The following is a 24655-nucleotide window of genomic DNA, read 5'->3' as shown; positions in this document are numbered from 1 at the left end:
TGAGGACCCGATATCGTAAACTGACGGGGATTACTACTCTGTCCTTGTAAAGTGTAACCCCATTACTTAAGTACAATGCATCATCGTATCTAAAATACGCTGACAAAGATTCATCATGTTTCAAGATTCGACCTTCCTCAATACACCTGAATACTCTTGATAGAACTTTGTCATTTAGTGTCTTTTCTACAATTTCCTCACAAGTTATTGCCATTGAATGGCATACTTCATTACTCAATGAAGCAATTAGAAGTGATTCGTCAGTCAAATCACTGTCATGTGAATTCACTTCATTAATCGAGCTTGGATAACGCGATGCAGCATCTGCCGCTAGATTAGTTTTACCTGGCATGTAATGCACTTGAAAAAGCCATGGCAATGTACGTTGTTTGAGCCTAAAAATGCGCGTGTTGTGAATTTCGTTTAAGATGCGATCACCAAAAATCTTTACCAGTGGTTTATGATCCGTAACAACCACAAGATCTTTGCAGCCCTTAGTGAAATACTTTGTCTGTTCTAATGACCAAGCAATAGCAAGCGACTCCCCTTCTATGGCAGCATAATTCTTTTCTGCCCCATTGAGAAACCTTGAACCTGCAAGCGTCACTTTCCAGCCGGTGGTGCAGCAATCTGGTAACCGGCTATTGCATTTGTAGTGTTTCTGCATAAGGAAGTAGCCCAATCCTTGCTTTGACCAGTCTGGTCTAAGACAAGTCAGTTTCCCAAGATCAAAAATTTGAACACCGCTCTTTATTGCGTCAATGATTATCTCTTTTGATTCATTAAATAATTGGTTTAATTTTTCTGTCCACATAAACTTACATTTTGGTCTGAGAAAATCTCTAAACGGTGCCATAACTTTACGAAGTTTGGCATAATTTGCGACTTAAATTATCAGACCAAATCAGCTACGTATATCTGTGGCAGACTTTTGGGTTGGGAAATTGCGTAAATCAAGATATTTGGGCAAAGGTTCTATACGTTCATCAGAAATTCTAAATCCAGCAAAATCAACGGACTTTTGACAAAACTGGAACTTTTTAGGATTTAGAATGATGCCTGCATTGCTAACTTTTGACAGAAAATCTGTTGTTCGCCACCATTGACACTCTAATTCTAAATCAAAAAATATAGTGTCATCAACACATCTCTCCTTTCTTTCAAAATCAGATAAAATAGCTGCAAATCGTCGATTGTAACCATCACCAGTTAATACAAAGCCTTGAGGTGCTTTAGTATATCGGAACCTGCCAAACGGAGTGATAAATGTAGTGAGGTGTTTATCACTTTCTCTCAGTGGAACTCCATGATACCCGTTCCATGCGTCTGTTACAGTCTTGAACGTTCCCTTTGGAATTCTGCGCGCTAGTTTAAACGGAGTATCTGTAGCGCACGTCTCCCCCTTGCAATACTTGTGTTAAGTGGTGAGAGATCTACTATCCTCCTAGGTGACCCATCCTGTTTCCTGGTGACCACCATGCGGTGACACCAGCTTACAGGTTCACCAAATGGGACACGTTCCAAGACACCCAACCTCACATCTCGAATGAGATCTGCTTCAACCTGTTTGAATGAATTGGCACGTGAGCTGGTGTATGACAAGCACGTGGTTTAGCATCATTCTCCAAATGTATCTCAAAAGGAGGCCCACTCATTTGCTGAAGTAATTTATGTGGACATACATTAAACGTTAAAGCTGCGTACCTATGTAGGAGCCAATCACGCATTTTGCTCACGTTTGTATTTGTTGGCTCAAACGGAAGTTTGTTTGGTCGGTCTGGCACTCTACTCCTTGGCGGGTAATCACAGGTCACATCTTTATGCGAGTCCAGTTTATTCGGATCATTTTCATTTGAACTTACAGCAACTTCAGAATGCTGATGAGGCAGTTGAGATCCAATGGTGAGAAAATCCTTATTAATAATCAGGAGGTCAACCATGGTTTCATACGAGAGAAAGAATCCAGTCACTGAATTGCTTACATAAACAATTCCATCACATCTGATAACCTCCTTCTTTGGAGACATTCCGCTAAAAATCGCTTTTAAAGCCCCTAGAATGTTAATAGGAATTTTATTGGCAGCCCGAATTGTGACGGATACAGGCATTAGATCCTTCTTATAAAAACCAGCCTCCTGAAAGTTTTTCCACCCCCAAAGGTTCGACTGTGCTCCAGTATCAGCTAAAGCACTTACCCATGCAAACTTGTTTGTGCCATGTCTAGCAGTCTTGACTGATGCACGAGGATGATCAGTCGTTGCCTTGGCTTTACGCAAGGACTTTTTGCTGAGTATTATGTTATTCAACATGATTCTTTTACTTGCGTGTAGTGACATTATTTGGGTATCTTGTTGCATAAAATCAGAATGATCAGCTTGGATTTAAAAAGTGTTAATTTTTTTTATCGACTACGCCAACAAGATAAACAATATCTGAAAGGCTTTTTATTTTGGTTACCGTTTTCGTTGAAAGGATAGAAAAGCTTTTTAGAGTTCTGGCAAGGAACATGTTGGGACTTATCTCCTATGTTGACACGTCCCTTCTTCTGACGTTGAAAGGAAGAGACTGCAGATATAGTCCGCAAATTCTCAGTCGCATGGAGTCCCATTTCTTTACTTTCAATAAAGGAAATTGTATCAAATGATGACCTGGATAAGATATCTTCAGTACTGAGAACTTCTCTTCTTGTGTCATCGTCCCAAACGCCATCTAGCATCACGTCTTTTATTGTTTCTTCTGTGTAACTCGTCACATTGCTTTTCCCACAGTCACACTCACTGACTGTAGTGAAATTGCAGGTTTCTGCTTTGCTTCGTACACGTGTGGCAAACGTTATAAACGGATCATCATGGTCCTGATGTAGGTTCATAAGTTCTGCTCTCTTTACACCAATAGCAACTTTTATGACTGCAATCGATTCCATCAGTTTAGCAACGTAAGTTTCTGATTTGGCCATCAGTCGAGGATCACTTGCTAACATAAGATCGCCAAGCTTGTCCTGCGCACACTGAAAAAGCTGTATGCTTGCATTTTGGTTTCTTATATTCGAACCAATCTTGAATGCCTCCCACCTCCGAATGAAAGCAAGCCATGTCTCTTGGCTGATCCCCCGGTCAACCCTTGGTCGAATCAATTGAGATGCATTTGACATTACTTCATTATTGGATAACCCAGAATCTTGCTGATGCTCCACTTTGTGGAGGTTGAGAAGGCTACTCACTACATCACTGGATAGATCTTGCGTCTAGAACTCGCATCTACGGATTGGGCACTTTACTACAACCATTTTACTTTCACATATATTGAATAAAATTTTACATGAAGAATAACTCCTTGTCAATTTAGTTTAATAATTTATTAATAATGTAAAATCTGAAATGAAAACAAGTATAAACATAAACACTAAAATGAGCTATAGTCTAATTATTCTACAAAAAGTTTCTAGTATAAATGTTTTCGACTTTATTTGTTGTTCTTTGACTATACCAAAAATATCATTTTTTATTACTTTCATAATTAACATATGGTTTTAATATCAAAAAATTAATAGAAAAAACTTATGATGTTTAGTAATAGAATATTTACAATTTCATTTTATTATAATTTATATGAAAGTTGTAAATAAAACTTGTTTTTGTATTATAGTTGATTGAAAAAGAGATATGGTATAACAAATTTATTAACAATCAATAATTAAATTTTCTTAGTAAATAACATTTTAAATGTTTACTATTTGTGCAAAAGGAAATCCATCATATTAAGTTATTCAACAGATTTTTACCTAATGAATGAATATTTTCAAAAATATATTCCGAAATCATTTATCTCTTTTTATACAAGCATTTAAAGCTTGTATAAATTCTAAACTTATGTATTGCATTTAACTTATTTTGTTCATTATGTTAAAAAAGCTTTTAAATTTTTTTTTCAATAATACTATTAAGATTTATATTTAGAAATGTTTAAATCATAAAACTGAGACATTGAAATTTTAAATTATTTTCAAACCATAAAAATCTGTAAAAGGTTATAATAATGCATATCAAATCTATACTTACAAAACAAGTATAATGATATATCATTTTAGTAAAACTTAAAATAAAATTTTGATTGTGTTAAATTAAAAGATTTTTCTTAGTCTAAACTTCTGAGTATTATGCTACCATAAAACCATAAACTTGTAATAAAGAGGACTGGTAATTAGAGTTTTATAAAACCAATAGATTTAATTTTAATGTACAATCTTTATCTTTATTTTTATTTTTTACATAAAACATTTTTTGAGATCACTTCATTTGTAATCATACAAGAAAAGTTTCAAAGTCACTTGAAATTTTTTTTTAACCCAGCTATTTTGTATTATTAAAATAAACAAAAACGAAGTAGAACAGTTTTATTAATTAATAGTTGCCAACTACAAAAATAAATCAAAGATAGATTAAGTTGGAAACTTTTCTTTATGTGCAAACTATAACAAAAAAATATTTTACGCTTTTCTAAACGATTTGAAGAAAGTTTTACGGAAGTTTTTTTAGTCTTTAAATCATTTTACGTTAATTTTAAGTTTTTTTGGTAAAAATCACCAATAAAACTTTCTTCAAATCATCTTGAAAAGCATAGAATAATTTTTTGTCGTAATTGATACATGAATTTTTTGAATATATATACAATTCTTAATATTTTCTCTACACAGTGGAAGATACACACGTTCATGCATATGTATATATATGTATATTAGCGTGTGTATCAAAAGCTCCGCAAAAACTCTGCTTATTTTAAAGAAATTGTGTTTAAAATTTGCTTAGTTACCCTATATAAAATTTTTTAATTATTCAGCTAAATAGTTGAAACTTAAGCTATTGTATATATTATTTTAGATGTGCTTTATTTTACAACAGCTTAAAATAATGTTATCTATGCTTTTTGAAGTACATTAAAACTTGCTTTGAAATTATTAAGCTTGTTGTAAAAGTTTAATAAGGGTTACAAAACGTTAAAAAAAATTCATTCAATGTTCTGAAAAATTACTTGATATATAAAAGTTATACGTTTTGTTATAAAATTTTAGTAAATGTGTAAAAATTTTTACTTTTTAAAGCTGTAGATATTGTTACAAAAATTGTAGTGATTGATTTAAATTTTGAAACTAATTTTATAAATGAAATTCTTTATGTTAAAAAACTAGTAACTAATGTAAAAAAGTCATTACTTTATGTTTCAAAAATTGTAAATGATTCTCCGAAAAATACGCTAAATGTTTTTAATGCTTTTCATGTTGTTATAAATTTTTTTTCAAATTAAAAAAGCTCTTCTGAAAGTTATAAAAAGTATACTTTATGTTATAAAGTTGTTCTTAGATTTATAAAATGTTGCACTAAATATTATAAAAGTCATGTTTATGTTTTAAACTGTAAACTAAATTGTGAAAAAAAATTGTACTCGATGTAGTGAATATTGTATTTATTGCTATTAAGTTGTTTTTTGTATCGAATAGTAGATAAGCTTTTTTTTTTCTTAGTTTAAATGAGTAACTATTAAAAATTTTGTAAATATTATTATTAAAGTTGTTCTTAACTTTATTAAAAGTAGAATGTTATATAAGTTCACTTGAAAATTTAAAATTTGGTAAACAATGGAGTAAAAGTTGCACTAAATGATATAAAAACACTTATTTAAATGTATAGGAAGTTGTCAATAATGTTTTAAAAATTCATTTGATCTTGTAAAAATTGTACCAAATGTTTGAAATTGTGTTTAATGTTATAAATGTTGTAGTTTGTGTTATTAGTAAATTTTTTCTTTAATTTGAGTAATAAATTAGTTTATGTATTTTATAGTTTTAGAAGTTAAACTTAATTTCATGCTTATTAATTTTTCGTTATCATTTTAGAATAAGTATTTACTTTTGAGTTATGTTTTAATCAATATAATTTTATTTTTACTAAGTTGATTTTTAGGCTTAGTTTTATTTTGTTTTTATAAAACAAAATAAAATGTTTAATAAATATTTCTTTTTAAACAAGTGTTTCGTAAAGCATTTAGAACTCCTTTAAATTTATAATTTCTTTACATTTAATTATTCTGTATTGTGGTCTGCAATTGTTATTAACAGTATGCAGTGCAACTAAAGAAACATTGTGTAGCATTTTGCTTCAAGCTAAACACAAAACTTATTTATAAATTAGTTATACGCTTTTTTGACGCATGGGGATATAGCTCAGTGGTAGAGCAAATCGACTGCAGATCGATAGGTCCTTGGCTCAAATCCGAGTGTCCCCTCTATTTTTAAAATTTCTTGAAAATATTCAAAAATAAATTATAGTAAAAGTGTTTTTTATTAATAAGAGCAGATAAATGCTGACTAGCTTGATTATAATATAGTACTAAAGCTATAACGAATACAGGTAAATAAATATAATAATAAATACAATTAAGTTTATATCAAAATTTGAGAGTACTTGTTACTTCAATACTAAAAAATTTCCCAGACCGGGAATCGAACCCGGGCTGCGTGGGTGAGAGCCACGAATCCTAACCACTAGACCACCTGGGAGGACGTCTGAAAAGAAGAAATAGCATTTATATAGACTCCAAGTAGCGCTAAAGGTTATAAAAAATTATTTCTACCGAAAACTATCAAAATATTTTGATTTTTTTTATGTTGTTGTTGGTCGTGTAGGGAAGTTAAATGTTTGTTAATTATTTAAAACGAGATTTTTATAAATGCTTAGAGAAAAATTTATAGTATTGATTATTAATGTTATTTTTAGTTAACGTACTGTAATAACAACATATATATATATGTATATATACTTTAAAAAAATAGAAACAAAAAAAGAGAAAAACATTTATTCATTAACTTTAATAATCATAATTTAAAGTATATATGATTTAAAATTTAAAATAACAACAAGTTTATTGAACAAATATAACAACTTTTTATTATACTTTTACATTATTATATTAAACAAATATCAGTTATACTCTATTGCAGTGCTTCTGAACCTTATTCTAGTGGCGGAACCCTTTTCCAAAGATCAAACTTTCCGCGGAAACCCCTAACTTAAATTTTAAATAAAATTTAAAATTTTTACATAAAATTTTAAACTTCGAAAGGCTTCGCGGAACCCCTGAGAGGCGTCGCGGAACCCTAGGGTTCCGCGGAACCCCATTTCAGAAGCACTGCTCTATTGGATATAAGTTTATTAAATCTAGGTTTATATTGACTGATTTTTTTTCGATATAACAGTGTAAAAGTATAATAAAATATTGTTTTATTTGTTCAATAGACTTGATGTTATTCTAAATTTTAAATCATATATAACAGGGGCGTAGCGTGGGGAGGGACACTGGCCCATGCGTGCCACCAAAAAAAAAAAGAAGTAAAAAAAAAATGCAATATCTTTATCCTTTATTGTTTTTTTTTTCTTAATTTCTCTTTTTTCAACTATGTTTTTCTACTATTCGAAAAGTAAAACGAAATTTCGAATACCAATTAGTGACAATAGGAAAATTACCCAGTACACTGATTCAGTGCGTAACTGCAAATGCGCACTGATGTTGATGAAAAACTCCATAAGGAAAAATGTTATAACTTCATAATCTTTTATAAGAACTTAGACTCAAACAGTACGCCACTAGTTAGTGCACCGCAGTAGTATAACCTTATGACAGATTTTTTTACAAGGACAAATGCTAACATTTTGATAACAAACCATAAAAGCTAAAACTGTTTTTCTAGTGATAATGATTCAAGAATAAACTAACTGTATAAAAAATAGCAATAAACAACTGCTAATAAAATAAAAATAAATTGATTTTAAGAATAAAAGATATTAACAACATAATTTAAAAGAAAAATAGCAAAAAACAGAAAAAAATAAAAAAATAAATTCAAATAAATAATAAACAAACAGTTCATACCGTGATTACAGTTTTAATCTCACTATACAAAAACAGTTGTTTTAATTAACTAAAATTATTTTTATTTTAATTTTTTTTTATAAGATAACAAACAAATCAAACTTTGTTTTTTTATCAGCAGTATTATTTAAAAATTAATCAACTTTTGTAGCAAGTTATTTTTAAATTTCCTTAGTCACAACATGAATAAATTATAGCAACTTGTAAAACAGAATTTTTACAATCAATTTTTAGTCTAAAAAAACATAACTGATTAATTTTGAATTTAAATTTATTTTGTTTTAAATCAAATTTTAAATGATATTTAAAAAATATTCTTTCTACCAACTGTTTTGTAGTATTTAAAAAAATGCTATTCCCTAAAGATCTTAGAAAAACTGACTTTAAGATAAATTAAAAGGTATATTTTTTGTGCATTTTTAAAAGTATGAAAAAGTTGACCTTAAAAAATTTATCTTTCAAACTATTTGTTTTGTATCAGAAACATTTAGTAAAATTTTTCCACACACTCAGGATAACTCAGGATCTTATGAAGTTTTAGAAAACTTTAGTATGACTCAGTAAAATCATGACAACTCAGAATGTTATAAGTATTTTTAAGCTCAGGCTGACTAAAGATAGATTTGTTTTTTTTTAACTCAGGGTAGATTTAGTGGTTTTAAAAGCTTTGTTATAAAGCTTAGTTTCTATTAGTTTAAAAACATTAAAAAAATTCTGTAAAAAATTTAAAGTGCTTATGATGACACATGACATTTTTAAACTAATTCAGGACAGTTATTTTGACTCAAAGAGTGGCAAGGCAATCCTAATATCTTCAAAGTTAATTGTATTTTGTTTTTTATTAATATGTTTTATAATACTAAAGAAAGAGTAAACATCAAATTTTTAGACTATTATTTAAAAAAATATGTTAAGTAATATTGTATGGAAGGTTGCAAGTATAAAAATATGTCAGGTAGGAAAATTATCTGAAGTTCAAAACCTTGAACTGAAAAACTGCAGACCACCACCAGATATTGCTATTACTCAAGACTGCAGTTCAAGTGGTATGAAATTTTTAATTTTAATTTTGTTTATATTTAAGATTTTCTTCATCTATTAAGACTTATTTTTACAATTTTATATTGTAATATAGGTAAAAATGTAGAAGTTAAAAAAAAACTAGCTCTTTAGGTTTCTTCTACAAAAAATTTCAAACTTTCAACTTTAATACTAAAGATTTAACATTTTTATATAAAAGATAGATATAGTATATTAAAAGCTGCAACAAACTTAAAGTATGAGTTATTTTGAGTTTTATACAATTTTTTTTTATGATATGAAATAGATATTGAACATTATTTAGAAATTGCACAGAGTAAAATGTTTTGAGGTATTGATAGTAATACTTAGTTGACTATTTATTTGTAGTTTAAGGCCATAGGGGATTTATGCCATGTTTTTTAGAAGTTGATCTTATTTGAAAGATTTTTTTAAGCTTTAAGATGCTTTTAATAAATTTAAAAAAATCGAATTATTTTTTGAGATATGACCAGTCAAAGTCGGGCCGCATAATAGGTTACCTATTGGAAGGAAAAACTAAAACAGCGAAAAAAGGCTAGTTTGTTTGAAATGTATCTCCTCCTACATTTTTCAAGCAATCTTCTTCAAACTTTAACAGTTTAATCTTTATACAATAACAAAATAATATTACTTGTGAATTCAAAAATTAGTGGTAAAAATATATTTTATTTGATAAAAAAAAAAACCTTTTTTTTATTTTATTATAAAATTTTTATTAATTTTAATTATCTAAATTCATAAGTAATAGAATAGGTGTTTCAACCCACCATTCAGTCTAAATATAAGTTCAAAAATAGGCAAACAATTCTTAAACCTGATTACTACATCATTTGACGAAAACCACCCATTCCATAAAATATTCAACCGAAACACAATCAAAATAACTTACACTTGCACAAATAATTTCAGAAGTAAAATAATAGCTCACAACAACAAAATATTAAACAAAAGCAATATAGACGATAAAAGCACCATAAAAGATAAACTTTGTAATTGCCGTAAAGAACCTTGCCCTTTAAATAACGAATGCCTAGTGTCAAATATAATTTATAAAGCAACAGTAACATCAAATAAAACAACAAAGCAGTATATAGGGTCGACAGGAAATACCTTTAAACAAAGATACAGAAACCACAAATCATCATTCAACAATATTAACAAAAGACACACAACAGAACTAGCGAATTACATATGGAACTTAAAAGATAACAATACAGACTACAAAATTAAATGGGAAATATTAAACAGGACAAAATTAAAATTCAATACTAAATTCGGCTGCAAACTTTGTAACTTAGAAAAATAGAAATCGAAAAATCAGATAAGAACGTAACACTAAACAAGAAAAGCGAAAGACAAAACATATGCATCCATTATCAAAAATACTTTTTCAACAAAATTAAAACCAACTAAATATTAAAACAAAATAAAATCGAAGCGGCAAACACGAGTATTTTATAGCATTTTATAACATTTTTCCAATAGCCTAAAAATTTTTTCTAATAGCTTAAAACATTTTTCCAAAATAACCTTTTTAAACTTTCCTAAAAAGCATAGAATAACATTTACAGCGTATTTCAAATTCAACTAATCGTACAATAAACTGTACCATTACTACGTCATAATTACTATAAAAAATTCTAAAATCGAAATTTCTGTTCACTATTATAATAAACTACAACTCACTGAAGATCACATGAAATTTTACAAATCAATGTGTGAAACAGCTGTTTGAATTATAGTTTTTATATAAATAAATAAATATATATATATATATATATTTTAAATTATATTTAATTATTATATATATATATATATATATAAATATATTATATAATTATAACTAATATTATAAAGTAAAAAAATATTTTATTTAAAAAAAAAGACTTTTTTTTATTTTTTTATAAAATTTTTATTAATTTTAATTATCTCAATTCATAAGTAACGTTTTTTTCGTGTAATGTAAGAAACATTTTCTAAAGTTTGAAGAAGATTGCTTGAAAATGAAGTTGGAGATAGATTTTAAGTAATTTTTTTAAATTTCCGAGAAAATGACCCCGAAAAATTTGCGGCCAAGAGTTTTAATTTAGGGATTTTTAGAGATAAAATTTGCGCACCCCTGACCAAAATATCATGATATTTAACATCAAGTCTAATAAAACAACATTTTATTATACTTTTACACTGTTATATCGAAAAAAAAATCAGTCAATATAAACCTAGATTTAATAAAACTCATATCCAATAGAATATAACTGATATTTGTCTAATAAAATAATGTAAAATTATAATAAAAAGTTGTTATATTTGTTCAATAGACTTGTTGTTATTTTAAAATTTAAATGATATATACTATAAATTATGATTATTAAAGTTGATGAAAAAATTTTATCTTTTTTTTGTTCTATTTTTTAATGTTTATATGTATATATATATATATAGTTTTATTACAGTACGTTAACTAAAAAATACATTAATAATCAATACTTTTTATTTTTTCTCTAAGAATCTATAAAAGTCTTGTTTTAAATAATTAACAAACAATTAACTTCCCTACACGACCAACAACAACATAAAAAAATCAAAATATCTTGATAGTTTTCGGTAGAAATAAACTTTTTATAACCTTTAGCGCTACTTAGAGTCTATATAAATGCTTTTTCTTCATTTCAGACGTCCTCCCAGGTGGTCTAGTGGTTAGGATTCGTGGCTCTCACCCACGCGGCCCGGGTTCGATTCCCGGTCTGGGAAATTTTTTAGTATTGAAGTAACAAGTACTCTCAAAGTTTGATATAAACTTACTTGTATTTATTGTTTTATTTAATTTATTTACCTGTATTCGTTATGGCTTTAGTATTATAAATAGTCAAGCTAGTCAGCATTTATCTGCTCTTATTATTAAAAGGCACCTACTATAATTTATTTTTAAATTTTTTCAATAAATTTTAAAAATAGAGGGGACACTCGGATTTGAACCAAGGACCTATCGATCTGCAGTCGATTGCTCTACCACTGAGCTATGTCCCCGTGCGTCAAGAAGGCGTATAACTAAATTATAAATATCTTTTATGTCTAGCTTGAAGCAAAATGCTACACAATTTTTATGTAATTGCACTGCCTACTGTTTACTTATTTATATTTTTATACTTATTTAAAAGTAATAACAAAAAATTTTTATGCATGAAATTAAGTTTAACTTTTAAAACTATAAAATACATAAACTAACTTATTATTCAAATTAAAGAAAAAAATAACTAATAACACAAACTACAACATTTATAACATTAAACACAATTTTAGCATTGAGTAAAGTTTTTATAACATCAAATGAATTTTTAAAACATTATTGACAACTTCCTATATATTTTAATAAGTGTTTTATATCATTTAGTGCAACTTTTACTCCATTGTTTACAAATTTTAAATTTTCAAGTGAACTTTTATAACATTCTACTTTTAATAAAGTTAAGTACAATTTTAATAATAATATTTACAAAATTTTTAACATTTACTCATTTAAACTAATAAAAAAAACTCATCTACTATTCGATACAAAAAACAACTTAATAGCAATAAATACAATATTCACTACATCGAGTACAATTTTTTTTTACAATTTAGTATACAGTTTAAAACATAAACATGATTTTTATAATATTTAGTGCAACATTTTATAAATCTAAGTACAACTTTATAACATAAGTTTACTTTTTTTAACTTTACGAAGATTTTTAAAAATTTTTAAAACTTTTTAATACAACATGAATAGTATTAAAAACATTTAGCGTATCTTTAGAACATTATTTACAATCTTTAAAACATAAAGTAATGCCTTTTTTACATTAGCTACTAAATTTATAACATAAAGTACAACGTTTATAAAATTAGTTCTAAAGTTAAAAAATAATTACAACTTTTATAACAATTTCTACAGCTTTAATTAAGCTAAACTTTTTACTTATTTACTAAAACTTTATATCAAAATCTTTAACTTTTATAATATCAAGTAATTTTTAGGAATGTTATATAAAAATTTTATAGTACTAAGTGAACCTTATTTAACATTTACAACAAATTTTATTATTTCAATATAAAGCTTTAATTTACTTTAGAAATATAGATAACATTATTTAAAGCACATCTATTTTAATTTTTGAAATAGAATTAGACTATTAAGCTGAAAAATTAAATTTTAAATGAAATGTAACTAAGCAAATATTAAACACAATTACTTAAAGATAAGCAGAGGTTTTGCAGAACTCTTGGTACACACATTTATATATATATATTTATATATTTCACTTTAAATTTATTGGATCTAAGCAAATTTTATGAATAATCTTTCTATTTATACTAGTTATATAACATTTATTTAGTTTTAAACAGTGCATGTTTTTAAAAATTCGTGTATAATACTGACACTACTGCATAGTAATAAAAAAACATAATGAGAAACAAAAACTTTGAAAAAGAATTGATAGAACTAAAATTTATTTAAAAATTACTACAATGTCATTCGAACCCGGGCCGCTTGGATGAAAGCTAGAAGTCCTAGATCATGTATAAATGCGACATAATGGTGTTTACTACGTTTACCAAAAGCATTATGACGTAACGATAAGAACTTAAATAGTTGTTTTAACGAAGTGTATGTTAATTTATTAAAAGTTAAGCTATAGTTTAGTATGATTGAATTAAACTAATGTTGTAAATTAATCTAATTTTTTCCCTGTTAACACGAACAAAGTTAATAAATAAATTAGCAAGTTCACTACTTTTTTTATTAAATTATAGTTGCAAAATAAAGTATTAAAATAAAAATTATTATAAAAATTTAAAACGTTTCAACTTTGATAAAAGTAGTGTTATTTTAAAGTTTGTAACTCAATGCTTATTTAAAAAAAGTACTGTCTTATGTGAACCATGTGTATTTTTAGCGTCAATCACACAAACTATAAAATTTTCCTGTTAAATTTGCTAAATTAATGTTTTTAAGTGCTTGGAATTCATCTTGTTTTGATATTTAGTTTATGTTTATTAACAAATATAAACTTAGAGCTAAGTTTTTTTTTTTTTATAATGAAGTGTTATTGCTCAACAATCATTTTTATACTTTAGTTTTTCCTTTTACTACTAATACTTTAGAAAGTTAAAGATTTAGTCTTGTTCTAAAAAGCAGCAAGTTTGAGGAGATAGATTGGTTTTTGGTTAATAATTTTTTTACGTGCTCTTTAATTGCAAAAAATTACTAAATGATTTTTTTTTTCTTAATTTATAAACTAAATTTAATTTTAATTACAGTGCAAGCTAGATATTAGTTATTATAATTCTAAACAAATGTTATTCTAATTTTTATTGTGAATTAAGCTTTGAAGTATGATAATTAGGAATTACGGTCTGAAATGAAAAAGTTAAGGAGTAATACAATGAAAAGTTTTTTTAATTTTGATCATAAATTTCTATACGGTTTTATTTCAAAAGTCCGTTTCATACAAGCTGTTTGTAACTTTTAAAAGTGTATTTCTTGAAAATTTAAATTAATTTTTTTTAAAAATGAAAGGGAATATGTATCTATAATGATTTCTTCAAAATGCTAATAAATTCAGGCTTGAAAATTTTTTCTTCCATATGGCTTTATTAGATGTTTTTACAAAACTATTAATTTTTAAAAAATGTTTGAAGGTGCTGTTTTTCTGTGTAAATCATCCTGTAGTATAAACTCTAAATTGATAAAAGCAAGTTTATATAAATGTGAATATTGTTTGAGTATTAACTTATAGGTTAATTTAAAACTTAGTGTTTATAAAAAATTACATATCTGTAGTTGAAATTTTTTTTATGTATAATAGTTATGCTGTTGTTGAATTGTGAGGTAAAATGGGCTAAATCTATAATGCTTAAACTATTAAAAAACATTAACTTAAAAAGTAAACAAGTAAATAAATTTTCTTATTAAGTCAAAATCGAAAGTTTACTAAGCAATCAGTCAAAAATATTTTTAATAATTCTTACGAGCTATAAGAAATTGCTGTTATTCGATAAGTTTTTCAATTCGATAGTTCAATAGTTACTACATTAACTTTCCAAATGTAGCTAATCATCTAAACTTTTAATCTTAGTTTAGTTACTGATCAAAAAGTTGTTATTTTAAATTTATTTAACAATAAATCTTTTGATGATGAAATATTGATTAAAAACTAACAAAAAACGAAACGGTTGTAAAAGTAGTATTTATTGTTTTTAATTTAGCAGTGTGTTTATTTAAAAAATAGAGAAATTAAAACCCAATTTATACAATGCATTCATCAATATATAAATATTAGAATTTTTCACATACATAAAGTTCTAATCGACGCATTTCTTAATTGCAATGTGTGTAGTTTATTATTACGTCACCATGCATTTATTAGTAGAATAAATTTGCAATAAGCGTCATATGTACAAGTCCTACATGGTCTAGTGGTTAGGATTCCTGGCTTTCACCCAGGCGGCCCGGGTTCTATTCCCGGTGTAGGAACATTTGGCTGTAATCGTATAGTGGTTAGTACTTCACGTTGTGGCCGTGACAACCCAGGTTCGAATCCTGGTTACAGCACCTTTTTGTTATGCAGAATTTTAAGTATTAAAAAACAATAGTAATAAAAAATCAAGTAGGTACTTATTTCACTAATTTTAACAATAAAATACATATTATTTAAAAGTTATTTGTATAAAATTATTCAAGCAATAGTACAAGTGAGAACTAAATTTTCTGATTTTTACCAGGTTTAAGTGGAAAAAATTCCGACCTTCGGAAATATCAATAAAGTAGTAAAGCTGCTTTATAAACACTATACAATTTTTGTATAGTGTTTACGTAAATGAAAGTTTTATATATTTTTTTAAAATTATATTAGTACAAAAAGACGACATTTATCAAACTAAACAAAAAAGTATATGAGAAATATTGTGCGTTTATAAAAATAAGGTTTATGACTTTTAAAAAGTTATACTAATTTTTTTTTTAATAAATAATCGTAATAAAACTTTTTGAACTTAGTTCTTAATAAAACTTAACAAACTTGTATACGGATTTTTCAAGGTTATTACACATTTTTGTGGTCCAATTTCTTTACTTCTTTTTAAAACAAAGTTTTATTAAATTTGTATTAGTAGAAATAAATTAATCACCATAAGTAGTTTTGAAAACAAAATAAATATTAAAGTTTGATTAAAAAGTCGTTAACTGTTTCAATACTGTCAGTACAAATTTCAAGGTAAAAAGCTCAAAAGTTTTTGATTTAAACAAGTATGCTTAAACCAAAGTGATGTTTGTAAGCATTGAAGGTTTATAAACGCATAAAGTCGTGGATTTACAAGTCCTCGTTAGTATAGTGGTGAGTATTCCCGCCTGTCACGCGGGCGACCGGGGTTCGATTCCCCGACGGGGAGGCTTTTATAATTTTGTTTAAAGATTTCTCTACTGTTGATAAAAAAAATGTAATTCCAAATGAATAAATTGAAAATTATTATTAGTTACTAGGCACTTAAACCATAACAACGACATTTTAGTATGTTAAATAAGTTATTAAAAATTAACAATAAATTTGTAATTTTATATATGCTGGCCTCAGTTTATTTCTAAATCTATGAGCTAATTTTGAAGACATAAGTGTGTTATCTTATCTTTAAGAGTGATAAAAAAGGTAGCCAAGTTAAGTAGTTTAGCTTCTTTACTTTTCAGTTCAATTTCTTTGGTTTGGTCTATAAAACATACATCGTTTGGTCATGTCTTGCCTTAGGCTGTTGTTATAAATTCTACATCAGGCAGACAGGCGACAAAAAAATATTACCTTTATATACTTTATGATTAGAGTTTGTACAACCGACTGCGTGGCCTAATGGATAAGGCGTCTGACTCCTAATCAGAAGATTCCGGGTTCGAGTCCCGGCGTGGTCTTTTTGTAATGTAATTTGAATTAACTCACAACTCAAATACTATCAATAATAAATGAGCATATTAATGATTTTTATATGCTTTAATAAATATATCTTCTGAATGAAATATATGGATGACTATCTTGTTATTGTAAATAATAAGTTATTGAAATTTGTATGCTGAAAAATTAAACTAACACCTTTTTTGCAATTTTTCTTCGCAAAATTCTAAATAAATACAAACTACCTTAACTATTTTAATAAAAGTATAAAGTATATGGTACATAAGTATAGAAATAAGTTATATAATCAAAATTCAAACAATTTACGTAATACTTTTATTTCGGTTCATTAAGTACCTTAAAATTTGACCACGATGGGACTCGAACCCACAATCTTCCGGTTCGTAGCCGGACGCCTTATCCATTGGGCCACGCGGCCGGTCTATTGAATGCTCGTGTGAGCGACTATAAATATTAAGTTTTAATGCGTGCGTGAAATATTCACTTCAAACTTTTCTCAAGTATGCAGCGCAATTAAAATAAATTCGGCTAAATGGTTACGTCACAATGATAATTGGCTGTTGACTGAGATTATATCGCTGTTAGTTCAGTTATAAGTCTTATTGGCTCAGAAGCTTATTAATGAACTCTTTTCGGTTGCTTCAATTTTACTTTGCTAGGAAAAAATGCTATTCAAAAAATTTTAATATTTTGATATTTAAAACTTAATACTAATCATAAAATTTATTACCAAACCAGTAAAACTTGATTATTATTTTGTACAGCAAAATTGATTACAATTAACGCCGAAAAACTTGCTTTCTGTCAGTATTGGAAACTATTTTTGGCCGTGTGTATATAGAATGTACAGGTCAAAATATAAAATTTTAAGGGCTATAATTAAGTATGTATTTTTAAAAACAAGTATAAGTCGTTATATGTTTTAACGAATTCCAATTACAATTAAAAACAAAATATAGTTGAAAAAAATTACAAAACTAGATTTATATATAAAATTAGACTTTACAGGTAAGTTACATATAAATACTTACTTTTTAAAAGGTACTTCAAGAAATGAAGAAAGTTTTAAGTGTTTTATAAGTATCTAAGTTTGAATTTTTTATCACTTTTTTATTAAAAGGTTGTGGTTTTTAAGATAGAATTTCGAATTATAAACCTACACGTGTCTTTGAAAGTGTAAATTCAAAATATATTTGTTCAAACAGAATGAAAAGTATCAAATAAAAGCAACGTTAATTTGATGCTAAGATGAAATTTTATTCTAGATCAAGTTAGCTGTTAAATATTATATAGAAGCCCTTGTCGGTTTGTTACTAGTTTATAAACGCAATTAGCTGGAATTTGTCAACGGTTTCCGTAGTGTAGCGGTTATCACGTTCGCCTAACACGCGAAAGGTCCCCGGTTCGAGCCCGGGCGGAAACAGTTTTTTGTTCAAAAAAAAATTATGATTAAACTGCCTAAAACACAAATTATACAATTAAGATAATTTAACTACCATCTATTTCATCTGTTTTATTCATTACTAAAAAAAAAATTTTATCAAACTTTAACCATTTACATATATTAACATATGTGCAATAAATAATTTTATTATATTTTGCCATTAAATGTAATAATATGTTTTTAAGCTAAAAATATTATTACAGTGTATATCTTTTTCTATTATTTGTGTAAAAGCAGTTTAAAAGTAAATAAAAGTATTTTGGAGAATATAAAAATAATTTAACAGTTTTTATTTCTGATCAGTGAATTTTAAGCATTAAATCAATTTTCAGACAAAAGTGCATTGTCCGGGAATCCAGCTAATTGCGTTTATAAACTAGTAACAAACCGACAAGGGCTTCTATATAATATTTAACAGCTAACTTGATCTAGAATAAAATTTCATCTTAGCATCAAATTAACGTTGCTTTTATTTGATACTTTTCATTCTGTTTGAACAAATATATTTTGAATTTACACTTTCAAAGACACGTGTAGGTTTATAATTCGAAATTCTATCTTAAAAACCACAACCTTTTAATAAAAAAGTGATAAAAAATTCAAACTTAGATACTTATAAAACACTTAAAACTTTCTTCATTTCTTGAAGTACCTTTTAAAAAGTAAGTATTTATATGTAACTTACCTGTAAAGTCTAATTTTATATATAAATCTAGTTTTGTAATTTTTTTCAACTATATTTTGTTTTTAATTGTAATTGGAATTCGTTAAAACATATAACGACTTATACTTGTTTTTAAAAATACATACTTAATTATAGCCCTTAAAATTTTATATTTTGACCTGTACATTCTATATACACACGGCCAAAAATAGTTTCCAATACTGACAGAAAGCAAGTTTTTCGGCGTTAATTGTAATCAATTTTGCTGTACAAAATAATAATCAAGTTTTACTGGTTTGGTAATAAATTTTATGATTAGTATTAAGTTTTAAATATCAAAATATTAAAATTTTTTGAATAGCATTTTTTCCTAGCAAAGTAAAATTGAAGCAACCGAAAAGAGTTCATTAATAAGCTTCTGAGCCAATAAGACTTATAACTGAACTAACAGCGATATAATCTCAGTCAACAGCCAATTATCATTGTGACGTAACCATTTAGCCGAATTTATTTTAATTGCGCTGCATACTTGAGAAAAGTTTGAAGTGAATATTTCACGCACGCATTAAAACTTAATATTTATAGTCGCTCACACGAGCATTCAATAGACCGGCCGCGTGGCCCAATGGATAAGGCGTCCGGCTACGAACCGGAAGATTGTGGGTTCGAGTCCCATCGTGGTCAAATTTTAAGGTACTTAATGAACCGAAATAAAAGTATTACGTAAATTGTTTGAATTTTGATTATATAACTTATTTCTATACTTATGTACCATATACTTTATACTTTTATTAAAATAGTTAAGGTAGTTTGTATTTATTTAGAATTTTGCGAAGAAAAATTGCAAAAAAGGTGTTAGTTTAATTTTTCAGCATACAAATTTCAATAACTTATTATTTACAATAACAAGATAGTCATCCATATATTTCATTCAGAAGATATATTTATTAAAGCATATAAAAATCATTAATATGCTCATTTATTATTGATAGTATTTGAGTTGTGAGTTAATTCAAATTACATTACAAAAAGACCACGCCGGGACTCGAACCCGGAATCTTCTGATTAGGAGTCAGACGCCTTATCCATTAGGCCACGCAGTCGGTTGTACAAACTCTAATCATAAAGTATATAAAGGTAATATTTTTTTGTCGCCTGTCTGCCTGATGTAGAATTTATAACAACAGCCTAAGGCAAGACATGACCAAACGATGTATGTTTTATAGACCAAACCAAAGAAATTGAACTGAAAAGTAAAGAAGCTAAACTACTTAACTTGGCTACCTTTTTTATCACTCTTAAAGATAAGATAACACACTTATGTCTTCAAAATTAGCTCATAGATTTAGAAATAAACTGAGGCCAGCATATATAAAATTACAAATTTATTGTTAATTTTTAATAACTTATTTAACATACTAAAATGTCGTTGTTATGGTTTAAGTGCCTAGTAACTAATAATAATTTTCAATTTATTCATTTGGAATTACATTTTTTTTATCAACAGTAGAGAAATCTTTAAACAAAATTATAAAAGCCTCCCCGTCGGGGAATCGAACCCCGGTCGCCCGCGTGACAGGCGGGAATACTCACCACTATACTAACGAGGACTTGTAAATCCACGACTTTATGCGTTTATAAACCTTCAATGCTTACAAACATCACTTTGGTTTAAGCATACTTGTTTAAATCAAAAACTTTTGAGCTTTTTACCTTGAAATTTGTACTGACAGTATTGAAACAGTTAACGACTTTTTAATCAAACTTTAATATTTATTTTGTTTTCAAAACTACTTATGGTGATTAATTTATTTCTACTAATACAAATTTAATAAAACTTTGTTTTAAAAAGAAGTAAAGAAATTGGACCACAAAAATGTGTAATAACCTTGAAAAAATCCGTATACAAGTTTGTTAAGTTTTATTAAGAACTAAGTTCAAAAAGTTTTATTACGATTATTTATTAAAAAAAAAATTAGTATAACTTTTTAAAAGTCATAAACCTTATTTTTATAAACGCACAATATTTCTCATATACTTTTTTGTTTAGTTTGATAAATGTCGTCTTTTTGTACTAATATAATTTTAAAAAAATATATAAAACTTTCATTTACGTAAACACTATACAAAAATTGTATAGTGTTTATAAAGCAGCTTTACTACTTTATTGATATTTCCGAAGGTCGGAATTTTTTCCACTTAAACCTGGTAAAAATCAGAAAATTTAGTTCTCACTTGTACTATTGCTTGAATAATTTTATACAAATAACTTTTAAATAATATGTATTTTATTGTTAAAATTAGTGAAATAAGTACCTACTTGATTTTTTATTACTATTGTTTTTTAATACTTAAAATTCTGCATAACAAAAAGGTGCTGTAACCAGGATTCGAACCTGGGTTGTCACGGCCACAACGTGAAGTACTAACCACTATACGATTACAGCCAAATGTTCCTACACCGGGAATAGAACCCGGGCCGCCTGGGTGAAAGCCAGGAATCCTAACCACTAGACCATGTAGGACTTGTACATATGACGCTTATTGCAAATTTATTCTACTAATAAATGCATGGTGACGTAATAATAAACTACACACATTGCAATTAAGAAATGCGTCGATTAGAACTTTATGTATGTGAAAATTCTAATATTTATATATTGATGAATGCGTTGTATAAATTGGGTTTTAATTTCTCTATTTTTTAAATAAACACACTGCTAAATTAAAAACAATAAATACTACTTTTACAACCGTTTCGTTTTTTGTTAGTTTTTAATCAATATTTCATCATCAAACGATTTATTGTTAAATAAATTTAAAATAACAACTTTTTGATCAGTAACTAAACTAAGATTAAAATTTTAGATGATTAGCTACATTTGGAAAGTTAATGTAGTAACTATTGAACTATCGAATTGAAAAACTTATCGAATAACATCAATTTCTTATAGCTCGTAAGAATTATTAAAAATATTTTTGACTGATTGCTTAGTAAACTTTCGATTTTGACTTAATAAGAAATTTATTTACTTGTTTACTTTTTAAGCTAATGTTTTTTAATAGTTTAAGCATTATAGATTTAGCCCATTTTACCTCACAATTCAACAACAGCATAACTATTATACATAAAAAAAATTTCAACTACAGATATGTAATTTTTTATAAACACTAAGTTTTAAATTAACCTATAAGTTAATACTCAAACAATATTCACATTTATATAAACTTGCTTTTATCAATTTAGAGTTTATACTACAGGATGATTTACACAGAAAAACAGCACCTTCAAACATTTTTTAAAAATTAATAGTTTTGTAAAAACATCTAATAAAGCCATATGGAAGAAAAAATTTTCAAGCCTGAATTTATTAGCATTTTGAAGAAATCATTATAGATACATATTCCCTTTCATTTTTAAGAAAAATTAATTTAAATTTTCAAGAAATACACTTTTAAAAGTTACAAACAGCTTGTATGAAGCGGACTTTTGAAATAAAACCGTATAGAAATTTATGATCAAAATTAAAAAAACTTTTTATTGTCTTACTCCTTAACTTTTTTCATTTCAGACCGTAATTCCTAATTATCATACTTAGAAACTTAATATTCACAATAAAAATTAGAATAACATTTGTTTAGAATTATAATAACTAATATCTAGCTTGCACTGTATTTAAAATAAAATTTAGCTTATAAATTAAAAAATGTTTTTAAATATCATTTAGTAATTGTTTTTAATTAAAGCGCACTATAAAAAATTATTAACCAAAAACCAGTCTATCTCCTCAAAACTTGCTGCTTTTTAGAATAAGACTAAATCTATAATTTTCTAAAGTATTAGTAATAAAATAAAAAACTAAAGCATAAAAATGATTGTTGAGCAATAACACTTCATTATAAAGAAAAAAACTTAACTGTAAGTCTATATTTGTCAATAAACATCAAGTAAATATCAAAACAAGATGAATTCCAAGCACTTAAAAAACATTAATTTAGCCAATTTAACAGGAAAATGAGCCAGCTTGGTTTTTAAATATAGAAAAAAAGAGCAAATGTTGGCTAGAATTTCATTTGAAAGTAAAGTTTATCTAACTATATGCTTTTAAACTGGCAAGATGTAGGTACATAAAGTAATTAATTTAACTAATGTAGTTATCATAATGCAAGAAAACTAAATATATAATTCAAATAAAGTCAAACACGTATACAGTAACTAGTTTAATAAGGCTTCAACCTCAGCTTTCTGTTTTCTTGTGCTTGGAAGTCACTATTCTGTGGACATGTGGTGGGAGTCGAGTAGCCTTCTCATCTGTAAAAAAAAAATTGCAATTTTCTAAAAAATAAATGAGGTACAAATTATAGTACAACAGTAAATAAAAACAAAAATTGTTTCTTTAAATTTACACTGATCATCATTTATGTTTTAATACTGTAAAGCAAATTTATTTTGCACACTATGGCGAGAAGTTATACATAATAAAATTTCCCTCACTTCACTGGGCGCTGGTGACCAAATTTATTTTGTAAGTTGCAACAAAAACTTTTGATTCTTTACACCTTGAATGTTGTATTGACAGTATAAAAACAGTTAACAACTTTTTAAGCAACATTTGATATTTCTTCTGTTTGTGAAACTACTTATAGTGTTGTTGAAAACTAAAAAGAAACACGGAGTATATTAACTTAAATGTTTTAAAGTTTTTAACTGATAAAATTCAGGTTAAAACAGTTCATAAAAAAAGTATTAATTATTTTTATTACTAATTAAAAATATATTTTTTAGTAGATTCATTTTGCATATTGCATAAGTTTACAAAGATTTATTAAATATTAGTTTATAAGTTTTATAAAATATAAGGTTACATTGTTTTATAAAACATTAATTCATAAAGTTTTGATGGGCATAAACTTATCAAGTGTTAGGAACTTCATCACTAATAAGTTTGTAAAGTTTTTTAACATTGGATTATAAAGTTTTACTAAAAATAGTTTATGAAGTTTATACCATGACTTAAAAAAGTTTTATTACACATAAGTTTAGAAAATATTAATAAATATCTTTAAAAGTGTTGTTGCACATATGTTTATAAAGTTTCACGAAACCTTGATGTAAAACAAGTTTATAAAAAAAAAAAGAGTTAGTTAAGTTTTATAAAATTGAAGTTTGTAAACATTTACTAAACATAAGTTTTTAAACTTTTACAAAAAACAAACTTATAAAACTTCATTCAATTTAAGTTTTAAAAATTTTCAGTATAAGTTTGTAAGTACTAAAAAAAAAAGTTTACCATTTACAAACTGACATAGTCTCAAAAAATGTTAAATAAAGCTTTTTTTTTGTGAAAAGTATCTTACAGTATTGTACTTGAGCTATCATAAGGTCAATATTAAGGCTATTGAGGGTATATCATTTTTTCATAACTTTGTAGAGTTTTAATTAATCTACGAGAAATTTTTACAAATTTTATAGTAAAACAATAGTTAAATTAAAATGGCTTTATGCTTATGTTTGTCATAAAATACTATTTTTTACTAAAATAAAAACATTTCTACAGATTTTTTTCCAAGAAACATTTCCCAAAAATACAACGTATTTATCTCAAAAAACGTAGGAGTAGA

General features: G+C 26.7%; 15 non-coding genes across 15 annotated transcripts; 8 read left to right on the top strand and 7 right to left on the bottom strand.

The window, feature by feature from the left end:
* Positions 1-6206: 6206 nt before the first annotated feature.
* Trnac-gca (transfer RNA cysteine (anticodon GCA)) lies at positions 6207-6279 on the top strand. The gene has a single exon. It is a non-coding gene; the product is annotated as a tRNA-Cys (tRNA).
* A 202-nt stretch (positions 6280-6481) lies between these two features.
* On the bottom strand, positions 6482-6553 carry Trnae-cuc (transfer RNA glutamic acid (anticodon CUC)). The gene has a single exon. It is a non-coding gene; the product is annotated as a tRNA-Glu (tRNA).
* A 5111-nt stretch (positions 6554-11664) lies between these two features.
* Positions 11665-11736, top strand: Trnae-cuc (transfer RNA glutamic acid (anticodon CUC)). The gene has a single exon. It is a non-coding gene; the product is annotated as a tRNA-Glu (tRNA).
* A 204-nt stretch (positions 11737-11940) lies between these two features.
* Trnac-gca (transfer RNA cysteine (anticodon GCA)) lies at positions 11941-12012 on the bottom strand. Its single transcript has one exon. It is a non-coding gene; the product is annotated as a tRNA-Cys (tRNA).
* Positions 12013-15430: 3418 nt separating this feature from the next.
* Trnae-uuc (transfer RNA glutamic acid (anticodon UUC)) lies at positions 15431-15502 on the top strand. Its single transcript has one exon. It is a non-coding gene; the product is annotated as a tRNA-Glu (tRNA).
* Positions 15503-15508: 6 nt separating this feature from the next.
* Positions 15509-15580, top strand: Trnah-gug (transfer RNA histidin (anticodon GUG)). Its single transcript has one exon. It is a non-coding gene; the product is annotated as a tRNA-His (tRNA).
* A 764-nt stretch (positions 15581-16344) lies between these two features.
* On the top strand, positions 16345-16416 carry Trnad-guc (transfer RNA aspartic acid (anticodon GUC)). Its single transcript has one exon. It is a non-coding gene; the product is annotated as a tRNA-Asp (tRNA).
* A 435-nt stretch (positions 16417-16851) lies between these two features.
* Trnar-ccu (transfer RNA arginine (anticodon CCU)) lies at positions 16852-16924 on the top strand. Its single transcript has one exon. It is a non-coding gene; the product is annotated as a tRNA-Arg (tRNA).
* Positions 16925-17270: 346 nt separating this feature from the next.
* Positions 17271-17343, bottom strand: Trnar-acg (transfer RNA arginine (anticodon ACG)). The gene has a single exon. It is a non-coding gene; the product is annotated as a tRNA-Arg (tRNA).
* A 932-nt stretch (positions 17344-18275) lies between these two features.
* On the top strand, positions 18276-18348 carry Trnav-aac (transfer RNA valine (anticodon AAC)). The gene has a single exon. It is a non-coding gene; the product is annotated as a tRNA-Val (tRNA).
* A 1296-nt stretch (positions 18349-19644) lies between these two features.
* Trnar-acg (transfer RNA arginine (anticodon ACG)) lies at positions 19645-19717 on the top strand. Its single transcript has one exon. It is a non-coding gene; the product is annotated as a tRNA-Arg (tRNA).
* A 346-nt stretch (positions 19718-20063) lies between these two features.
* On the bottom strand, positions 20064-20136 carry Trnar-ccu (transfer RNA arginine (anticodon CCU)). Its single transcript has one exon. It is a non-coding gene; the product is annotated as a tRNA-Arg (tRNA).
* Positions 20137-20571: 435 nt separating this feature from the next.
* Positions 20572-20643, bottom strand: Trnad-guc (transfer RNA aspartic acid (anticodon GUC)). The gene has a single exon. It is a non-coding gene; the product is annotated as a tRNA-Asp (tRNA).
* A 765-nt stretch (positions 20644-21408) lies between these two features.
* Trnah-gug (transfer RNA histidin (anticodon GUG)) lies at positions 21409-21480 on the bottom strand. The gene has a single exon. It is a non-coding gene; the product is annotated as a tRNA-His (tRNA).
* Positions 21481-21486: 6 nt separating this feature from the next.
* Positions 21487-21558, bottom strand: Trnae-uuc (transfer RNA glutamic acid (anticodon UUC)). The gene has a single exon. It is a non-coding gene; the product is annotated as a tRNA-Glu (tRNA).
* Between the last annotated feature and the right edge of the window lie 3097 nt (positions 21559-24655).

The sequence above is a fragment of the Thalia democratica genome, unplaced genomic scaffold (genome assembly GCF_965202585.1).
Source record: "Thalia democratica unplaced genomic scaffold, ktThaDemo2.hap1.1 HAP1_SCAFFOLD_527, whole genome shotgun sequence".
Classification (NCBI taxonomy): Eukaryota; Metazoa; Chordata; class Thaliacea; order Salpida; family Salpidae; genus Thalia; species Thalia democratica.
This window is presented reverse-complemented; position numbering and strand designations above follow the sequence as displayed.